Genomic DNA, 10,825 nt, shown 5'->3' on the forward strand with positions numbered 1-10,825 from the left:
TGTGTGACCTTGGGTGAGTCACTTCAATTTTCTGTGCCACCATTTCCATATCTGTAAAATGGGGATTAAATATCTGTCGCCCCTCCCTCTGAGACTGTTAGACCCATGTGGGACAGGGACTGTCTCCTATTTGATTATTGCGTATCGAACCCAGCTCTTAGAAAAGTTCATTTAACAAATACCACAATTATCATTGTAATTGGAGACAAATTAATTATAAGATAGTAGCAGTGTGGCCTTGTGGAAAGAGCATGGGCCTGGGAATCAAAGGACCAGGGTTCTAATCCTGGCTCCAGCACTTACCTGCTGTGTGACCTTGGGCAAGTCAGTCGTTAATCTTCTCTGTTCCTCAGTTCCATCATCTGCAAACTGGGTATTCAGTCCCTTTACTCCTTCCTACATAGAATGTTTAGTCCCATGTGGGACCTAAGTCATGGGTTCTAATCCCAGCTCCACCACTTAGCTGTATGACTTTGGGAAAATCACTTCACTTTTCTGTGCCTCAGTTCCCTCATCTGTTAAATGGGGATTAAGACTGTGAGCCCCACATGGGACAACCTAATTATCTTGCATCTACCCTAGCGTTTAAAACAGTGCTCACCATATAGTAAGCGCTTAACAAATACCATCATCATCATCACCTGATTATCTTGTATCTACCCCAGTGCTTACTACAGAGCTTGGCACATAGTAAGTAACATCTTCTTTTGAGGCACTGCTGAGAAAGATGAGAAAGTTGAAGAAGGGGTGGAGAAGGGAGGAATTGGAGAAGTCAAGGGGAGATTTTAGGGAGATAAGCCTGATGTTTCAATTTTCTTGGTAAAGTATGTGGCCAGTTCATTAGGGGAAAGAGATGGGGGAAGGATGGTATTGAGGAAAGAGTTAAATGTCTGAAACAACTGGCAAGGGCAATGGACATGGGAGTCAATAAGGATGGAGAAATAATATTGCCAGGCAGAGGTGAGGGCAGTGTTTAAGCAGGCAAGAATGAACTTGAAGTGGATGAGGTCAGCCTGATATTTAGATTTCTGCCAGCAGCGTTCTAAGGCTTTGGTAAAAGAGTGAATGCAGTTGACTGTGGAGGTAATCCAGGGCTGGGAGTTAGTGGTACGAGATCAGTGAAGGGATAGGTGAGTGAGTGAATTGAGTTCAGCAGAGAAGTTGGTATTGAGGGTGTCAATTTGGTCATGAAGTGAAGGTAGTTTGTGTACTGAGATTATATGGAGCATGATGACTCGAGAAAATTATATAAGGTGAAAAGGTTGGAGGTTTCTGTGAGGGAACAGGAGAGATTTGCAGAGAGGGGATGTGTGGGAGAGAACACAAGTGAGGAGGTTATGGATGGATAGAGGGATTTCAGAGTTGGTGAGGGTGGGCAGAGCTTATACCCTGACTAGAGGTGATGAGATCGAGTGTGCGTCCAAGGTGGTGAAGTGAGGTGAGGTGGAGCAGGAGGTCGGGAGAGTCAGGGAGTGATAGAAAATGGGCAGTGGAAGGGCCATCAGGAATGTCCATATGGATATTAAAGTCTCTGAGGATCAACATAGGGATGAAGAAAGGTACCACAAACTCCTATGTTTTGTAAATCTAAATTGTTAAGCGCTAATCTGTGCCAGGCACTGGACTAAGCGCTGGAGTCAAGACAGTCATATTGGACACAGTCCATGTACCACAAGGGGCTCACAGTCTAAGTTGGAGGGAGGAGAATTGAACCCCCATTTTACAGATGAGATAACTAAGCCACTGATAAGTTAAGTGACTTGTCCGTGGTCACACAGTAGAAAGGTGGTGGAGCATAGATTTGAATCCAGGTTGTCTGATTCCCAGGACCAGGTTCTCTCCACTAGGTCATCCTCCTTGTAGGCAGGGAACATCTCTACCAACTTTATCATACTGTACTTTCTCAAGCGCTAAGTAGAGTGCTTTGCACATTAGTGCTCAGTAAGTACCACTTTTTGATTGATTAGACCTTGCAGCTAAGTGCCATCATGCACTTATATTCATAATATTCCTAATTAGAGTGAGAATAATTGCAAATAAGGTCCTTTGGGAAGTTTCATTAGTTCCTTGAAGGCACCCAGATGGTAATTAGGCTGCTTCAGGTTAGTACATGAATGCCTGCCAACAGGTGGATCATGTTCTGAACCTGGACAATGGGGAGTTAGAATCAAAGATGCTTCCAATCAGGGCCATCCTAGAAGGCGATTTGGGATTCGAGGTTGACAGAAGTGCAGTTCAGCATGGCCTAGTAGATAGAGCATTGGCCTGGGAGTCAGAATGCCACATCCATCACTTGTCTGCTGAATGACCCTGGGCAAGTCACTTGGCTTCTCTATGCCTCAGTTACCTCATCTGTAAAGTAGGGATTTAGACTGTGAGCCCTATGTAGGACAGGGAATGTGTCCAACCTTATTCATTCATACCTATCCCAGTGCTTAGTTCAATGCCTGGCACATAGTTAGTGCTTAACAAACACCACAGTTATTATTGTTATTGTGTATCCAGACTCTGACCATATGGGAGGCCAATGACATATACTGTATCTTAACTGTCCCATTGCTCTTCAGGCACCAGGCTTTTCTGGGAAGCTCCTGAAAGATGCTAGATGGGAAGCTCTTTGAAGGCAGGAGTCATGTCAGTCAGTCAGCCAATAATATTTATTGAGCACTTAATGTGTGCAGAGCACTGTACTAAGCACTTGGGAGAGTACAATGTGATGATGATGATTGTATTTGATAACTGTTTACTATGTGCTAAGCACTGTTCTAAGCACTGGGTAGGTACAGGGTAATTGGGTTGTCCCATGTGGGGCTCAAATGTATAATCCCCATTTTACAGATGAGGGAACTGAGGCCCAGAGAAGTGAAGTGACTTGTCCAAGGTCACACAGCAGACAAGTGCCGGAGCCGGGATTAAAACCTACCACCGCTGACTCCCAAGCCCGGGCTCTTTCCACTAAGCCACACTGCTTTCCCTGTCCACAATGAGCTTACAGTCTACAGGACAGAGTTTACAATCTAGAGGGTGAGTTTACAGTCTAGAATGCCTCTTAACTATTATTGTATTCTCCAAAGCACTTAACACAATGTTCTGTACACAGCATCTATCAATCAGTGGTATTTATTGAGCATTTACAGTGTGCAGAGCACTGTACTAAGGTTTTTGGAGAATACAGGATTTCTCTAGTATTTATTCAGTGTCTGTTTTGTTCCGAGCACAGTACTAAATGCTTGGAAGAGGGTAATATAAGAGAATTGGTAAATATGACTAGTGAGGGAAACAGACATTAAAAGAAATTACAGAGAGGGGAAATGGCAGAGTACATGTACTCTGCCTATGGAGGAGGGGTGAGACTCTAGTGCATAGGTGACACAGAAGAGAGGGCGAGTAGGATGGGGGAAAGAGGTTAGTTAGGGAAGCCTTCTTGGAGGAGAAATGAATTTCATAGGCTTTGAAGATGAGGAGAGTGGTGGTCTGTAAAGTATCCTACATTTTACAGAAGCAGCATGGTGTAGTGGATAGAGCACAGGTCTGGGAGTCAGAAGGCCATAAATTCTAATCCTGTCTCTGCCACTTGTCTGCTGTGTGGCCTTGGGCAAGTCACTTCATTTTTCTGTGCCTCAGTTACTTCATCTGTAAAATGGGGATTAAGATTGTGAGCCCCATGTAGGACAGGGACTGTGCCCAACCCAATTTGCTTGTACCTACCCCAGTACTTAGTACAGTGCCTGGTACATAGTAAGTGCTTAATACCAAAATTATTTCAGTGCTTAGTACAGTTCCTGGCACATAGTATGTGCTTAACAAATACCATAAGTAGTATATGTAACCCGACTGGATTACTGCATCAGCCTCCTCTCCGATCTCCCATCCTCCTGTCTCTCCCCGCTTCAGTCTATAGTTCACGCCGCTGACTGGATCATCTTTGTGCAGAAAAACTCTGGGCATGTTACTCCCCTCCTCAAAAATCTCCAGTGGCTACCAGTCAACCTACACATCAAGCAAAAACTCCTCACTCTTGGCTCAAGGCTCTCCATCACCGCGCCCCCTCCTAACTCACCTCCCTTCTTTCCTTCTACAGCCCAGCCTGCACCCTCCTCTTCTCTGCCGCTAACATCCTCACTGTGCCTCGTTCTCGCCTGTCCCACCGTCGACCCCTGGCCCACGTCCTCCCCCTGGCCTGGAAGGCCCTCCCTTCGCACATCCACCAAGCTAGCTCTCTTCCTCCCTTCAAAGCCCTACTGAGAGCTCACCTCCTCCAGGAGGCCTTCCCAGACTGAGCCCCCTCCTTCTTCTCCCCCTCCTCTTCCCCTTGCCCTACCTCCTTCCCCTTCCCACGGCACCTGTACATATGTTTGTACAGAGTTATTACTTTATTTTACTTGTACATAATTACTATTCTATTCATTTTATTTTGTTAATATGTTTTGTTTTGTTGTCTATCTCCCCCTTCTAGACTGTGAGCCCATTGTTGGGTAGGGACCATCTCTATATGTTGCCAACTTGTACTTCCCAAGTGCTTAGTACAGTGCTCTGCACACAGTAAGCACTCAATAAATACAATTGAATGAATGAATGAATAAACATGTAGGATCTCGGGAAGTAGCATGACCTAGAGGGTAGAACTCATGCCAGGGAGTCAGAAGGACCTAGGTTCTAATACCGGCTGTACCACTTACTTGCTATGTGATCTTGGGCAAGTTGATTAACTCTCCTGTGCCACAGTTACCTCATCTGCCAAACGGGGATTAAGACTGTGAGTCCCATGTGGGAAAGGGACTGTGTCCATCCTGATTAGCTTGTATCTTCCCCAGTTCTTAGTACCGTACTTGACACATAGTAAGCACTTAGTAAGCTTAGTAAGGTACAAAGTAAGCACTTGACACATAGTAAGCAAAAACTCCTCACTCTCAGCTTCAAGGCTCTCCATCACCTCACTCCCTCCTACCTCACCTCCCTTCTCTCCTTCTATAGCCCAGCCCATACACTCCACTCCTCTGCTGCTAAACTCCTCACTGTGCCTCATTCTTGCTTGTGCCGCAGTCGACCCCTGACCCATCTCCTACCTCTGGCCCAGAATACCCTCCATCCACACAACCGCCAAACTAGCTCTCTTCCTCCCTTCAAAGCCCTACTGAGAATTCACCTCTTCCAGGAGGCCTTCCCAGTCTGAGTCCCCCCTTTTTCCTCTCCTCCTCCTCCTTCCCTCCCCATCGCAACCCCGCCCTACTCCCTTCCCCTCCCCACAGCACTTGTATATATTTGTACATATTTATTTCTCTTATCAATGATGCGTACATAGCTATAATTCTATTTATTCTGATGGTATTGGCAGTTGTCTACCTGTTTTGTTTTGTTGTCTGTCTCCCCCTTCTAGACTGTGAGCCCCTTGTTGGGTAGGGACCATCTCTATATGTTGCCAATTGCCAATTTGTACTTCCCAAGTGCTTAGTACAGTGCTTGGCACACAGTAAGCTCTGAATAAATACAACTGAATGAATGAATGAATAAATAAGCACTTAACGAATATCATTGTCTTCATCATCATCATGTGACTGGGGAAGGAGGTCTAATCAATCAATCAATCGTATTTATTGAGCACTTCCTGTGTGCAGAGCACTGTACTAAGCACTTGGGAAGTACAAGTTGGCAACATAGAGACAGTCCCTACCCAACAGTGGGCTCACAGTCTAGAAGGGGGAGACAGAGAACAAAACAAAACATATTAACAAAATAAAATAAATAGAATAGTTATGTACAAGTAACATAAATAAATAAATAGAGTAATAAATACGTACAAACATATATACATATATACAGGTGCTGTGGGGAACGGAAGGAGGTAAGGTTGGGGGATGGAGAAGGGAAGGAGGGGGAGAGGAAAGAGGGGGCTCAGTCTGGGAAGGCCTCCTGGAGGAGGTGAGCTCTCAGTAGGGCCTTGAAGGGAGGAAGAGAGCTAGCTTGGTAGATGTGGGGAGGGAGGGCATTCCAGACCAGGGGGAGGACATGGGCCAGGGGTCAATGGCAGGACAGGCAAGAACAAGGAACAGTGAGGAGGTTAGCAGCAGAGGAGCGGAGGGTGTGGGCTGGGCTGTAGAAGGAGAGAAGGGAGGTGAGGTAGGAGGGGGCAAGGTGATGGAGAGCCTTGAAGCCGAGGGTGAGGAGTTTCTGCCTGATGGTTGATTGGTAGCCACTGGAGATTTTTGAGGAGGTCTAGCCTAGGAGGGGAATATGGCCAAGGAGTCAGTGGCAAGACAGAGGAGATTGAGGTACAGTGAGTAGGTTGTTGCCAGAAGAGCAAAGTGTGCTGCCTCAGTTGTAGTGGGAGAGGAGTGAAGCTAAGTGGTGGAAGCTGGAGGTGGGAATCCTATTGAACGCCATTGATGAGAAGATTCTGTTTGTTGTGTAAGCAGTCAGTATAAGTGATTGATTGATTATAGCTTCTCAAAAAAGATTGCTTGTGTCCAGGTAGTGGGGTAAGTTCTGGCTAAAGCAGGTATTTTACTATCCTTGATTGCAAAACATGTTGTCCTGTTGTTGTTGTTGTTGTTGTCTTATGCTGTCAAATCGTGCCTGACCCCTAGAGACACCATGGACACATCTCTCCATCTGCAATTGTTCTGGTAGTGCATACATAGAGTTTTCTAGGTAAAAATACAGAAGTGGTTTACCATTGTCACCTTCTGCGCAGTAAATGAGTCTCCACCATCAACTCTCTCCCATGTCACTGCTGCCCAGTACAGTTGAGTTTTGACTTGTAGCAGATTGCCTTCCACTTGTTAGCCACTGCCCAAGCTAGGAATGAAATGGCTATGCCTCTGCTTGGTTCTACTTCCTGTAGTCCAGACTGGTAGAGTACTGGAAACTCTCCAGGTGCAATTCTGAGAGGGTATGTTGTCCTTTCACTGAGCTATAATTTAATTACTGGGAAATATTTTTCTATGTGATGCCCATTTTTTCAGTTTTGGATTTTTTGTTATTGATGATAATTTTGTCTTTTAAATTCCTCTTTTGTTCTTCTAGGGCATTTCATAAATGCTGATTCACCTACTCAGAATGACAATATACAGTATTCTCCAAAGGGAAATGAATGCTTATCTCTGAAATTGTATTGATTGAGAAATAAACTCATCCTTAAAATTCCAATTCTGCATTCTCAGAAAAGTCACTCTATTATGAAAGTGACTTTCATATTTTGCTGGGAGAGTTGTGGGGGAGATAAGAATTTATACTTGATTTCTTTTCTCCTATTCAATTTCCTACCCCAGATGTGAAATTCATCTCTCACATGTGACTTTTATGAGGAAGATATGATAGCTACATTGGCAGAGAGAAAGTACTATATTTATAATTGTCAACATTTTTGTTGCAACAAGCTAAAGGATCGACAAAATAAAATGCATATTGGGCTATTTTAATTTTCCTAGCAATAATTTAATTTTCCTTAGCAGCAGGTTTAACTGAAAATGTCCTTTATCTGTTTTCAGTTATCTATGGCTTTGGACATCTGTGTTATTTTGAGGTGAAGCCACTTATTAAAATGCTCAGTATTTTATATGAAAGGCATACATTTGCTAATTCACTTATGACTGTATTAAAGCATGGGGAAGCACTATAAAGAGAAATGGCATTTTATCCAAATGATCAGCTAAATGAAGTGTTAAATGCCTCATTTCAAAGGGCACAGAAGGGAATTTATTGTTCTTCCTGGTTACCTTAAAATCATTAATTTGAAGTGAGTTAATTCAAAGCAGGGTATAATTTGATGACTATCCCCAGAGTGAATCACAATCTCCACCTTTTCTTAGAACGGTCCTACTCTCCCCCTCTCCAATTTCTTCCCCTTCTGTATTTATGAAGCTCAGTTCCCACTTTCCTCTTAAAGTCTTTCCTGACTGAAGGGTGATCTCAATCAAACTCTTCCCTAGTGTTTGGGACATTCAATGAAATAATCAATCAATCAGTGTGATTGATAAGTGCTAAACTGTGGGCAGAGCACTGTATTGACTGACTGATTGATTGATAGTTAATAAAGGAGAGTATGGAAGGGAAGATGGGGACTTAAGTTCTATATCCCCACCCACACACTCCGCTCCTCTGGTGATAACTTTCTCACTGTGCCTCGTTCTCATCTGTCCTGCTGTTGACCCCTGGACCACATCCTACCTCTGACCTAGAACACACTCCCTCCTCAAATCTGCCAAATAATCACACTTTCTCCCTTCAAAGCCCTATGGAAGCCTCACCTCCTCCAGGAGGCCTTCCCAGACTAAGCCCTCCTTTTCCTTAGCTCCTCCTCCCTTCCCCATGGCCCCTACTCACTCCCTTTGCTCTACCCCCCCTCCACCCCACAGAACTTGTGTATATATGTACATATCTATAATTCTATTTATATTAATGTCTGTTTACTTGTTATGATGTGTATATATCGCTAATTCTATTTATTTATATTGATACTATTGATGCCCTTTTACTTGTTTTGATGTCTGTCTTTCCCATTCTGGACTGTAAGCCCATTGTGGGGAGGGGTTATCTCTCTTTATTGTGGAATTGTACTTTCCAAATACTTAGTACAGTGCTCTGCACACAGTAAGCACTCAATAAATATGATTGAATGGATGGATGAATGATATGTTGAGTTTGAGTTGGCAGTGAAGGAGTTATAGAACACAGTTCCCCAGTTTGGAACTCTCTCCCTCCCAAATCCAACAAACCACAGCCTCCTCCATATTCACAGTCTTCTTGAAATCCCACGCCCTATAATAAGCTTTTTCTGTTTAAATCGTAGCATCCCAAGTCACATAAGCTAATTAACTAACTCTAGAAGTTAGGAACTTATTTATACCCATCAATCAATCAATCAGTGGTAGTTATTGAGCATTGACTATGTGCAGAGCACTGTACTGAGAGCTTGGGAGAGTAAAATTCAAGAGAGTTGGTAGACATGTTCTCTGCCCACAATGAGTGTAGATCTAGAGTGGGAGATAAACATTAATATAAATGCAGAAATGTCAAGAGATGTACGTAAGTGCTGTGGGTCTGAGAATGGGATGAATATCAAGTGCTTAAAGGGTCCAAGAGCATAAGCAACGCAAAAGGGGGAGGGAGTTGGGGAAAAGAAAGCTTGGTTGATAAAGGCCTCTTGGAGGAGATATCATTTTAATAAGTCTTTGAAAACAGGGAGAGTGGTGGTCTGTCCTATATGGAGAGGGAGGGAGTTCCAGGTCAGAAGGAGGACATGGTCAAGAAGTTGAGGGCAATTGCACATAGTAAGTGCTTAATAAATGCCATTATTATTATTATAGATGAGATCAAGGTTCAGTGAGTTAATTGGCATTAAGGGAGCAAAGTATGTGTTGTATTAGGAAATTAGCAATATAAGGAAGGAGAGGTGGAGCTGACAGTGTTTTAAAGCCTATGTTAAGGAGTTTCTCCTTGCTGTGGAGGTGAAAAACAATAGGTGTGGTATTGTTTAAGGGCTTACCACCTGTCAATACAATCCAGCCCGTACACTTCACGCTTTTAAAGCCAACCTACTCACTGTACTTCGATCTCACCTATCTCACTGCTGATCTCTCACTCACTGTCCTGCACCTGGCCTTCTTCTTCACATCTGACAGACAATTATTCTCCCCACCTTCTAAATCTTATTGAAGGCACATCTCTTTCAAGAGGCCTTCCCTGACTAATACCTCATTTCCTCTTCTCCAACTCCCTTCTACATCACCCTTGAACCTTTTTTGCTCCCTTTTTTCTTCCTTCCCTCAGCCTATACAGCACCTATGTACATGTCTGTAATATATTTATTTATATTAATTTCTGTCTCCCCGACTATACTGTAAGCTCCTTGTGGGCAGAGAATGTGCCTTTCAATTCTATTATATTGTTCTCTCCGTAGTGTTTACTACAGTGCTCTGTGAACAATAAGCATTCAATAAATACTATTGATTAATCACTGTAGATAACACTATTATGATACCTGTTTCTCAATCCTTTGACCTTGGCATTACCCTCGATTCATCTCTCTCACCCAACTCACATATTCAATCTGTTGCCAAATCCTGTTGGTTCCACCTACACAACGTTGCTAAAATCCTCCTTTTCTTCTCTGTCCAAACTGTTACTACACTGATCCAAGCAGTTAACCTATTCTGGCTTGACTACTGTATTGTACTCCTTGCTGACCTCCTGTCTCTCCCTGCTCCAATCCACAATACACTCTAGTGCCCAGGTCATTTTTCTAAACAAATGGTCAGTCCATGTCTCTCTACTCATCACGAACCTTCAGTTGTTTCTCATCCACTCCCTCCCACTTAGACTGTGAGCTCCTCATGGAACTGGGACTGTGTCTGACCTAATAAACTTGTATTTACTGCAGTGCTTCCCTTCTCAGGGTCACACCTGGAGAGTTTCCAGTACTCTACCAGTCTCAGCTACAAGAGGGAGAGTCAAGCAGAGGCCTAACCATTCCATTCCTAGCTTGGGCAGTGGCTAGAGAGTGGAAGGCAATCTTTTATAACTCAAACCTCCCCTGTGCTGGGCAGCAGAGGCATGGGAGAGAGTTGAGAGTGGAGACTCAAGTTTACTGTGAAGAGGAAGGCAGTGGTAAACACTTTCTGTATTTTTACCAAGAAAACTCTATGGATACGCTACCAGAATGATTGCAGATGGAGAGTGGGGTGTTCTGGGAGAGACGTGTCCATGGTGTCACTGTGAGTCAGACGCTACTTGACAACATAAGGCAAGACAAGACCGCAGTGCTTAGAACATTGATTGACAAGTGGTAAGCCCTTAAACAATACCACACCTATTGTTTTTCACCTCC

At 43.8% G+C, this 10,825-nt stretch overlaps 1 non-coding gene across 1 annotated transcript; it reads left to right on the forward strand.

Moving 5' to 3' along the window:
- Nucleotides 1–10,383: 10,383 nt before the first annotated feature.
- On the forward strand, nucleotides 10,384–10,521 carry LOC119934675. The gene has a single exon (XR_005452996.1). It is a non-coding gene; the product is annotated as a small nucleolar RNA SNORA7 (small nucleolar RNA).
- The last annotated feature ends 304 nt before the right edge of the window (nucleotides 10,522–10,825 follow it).

Source organism: Tachyglossus aculeatus, chromosome 1 (assembly GCF_015852505.1).
Source record: "Tachyglossus aculeatus isolate mTacAcu1 chromosome 1, mTacAcu1.pri, whole genome shotgun sequence".
In the NCBI taxonomy this organism is placed as follows: Eukaryota; Metazoa; Chordata; class Mammalia; order Monotremata; family Tachyglossidae; genus Tachyglossus; species Tachyglossus aculeatus.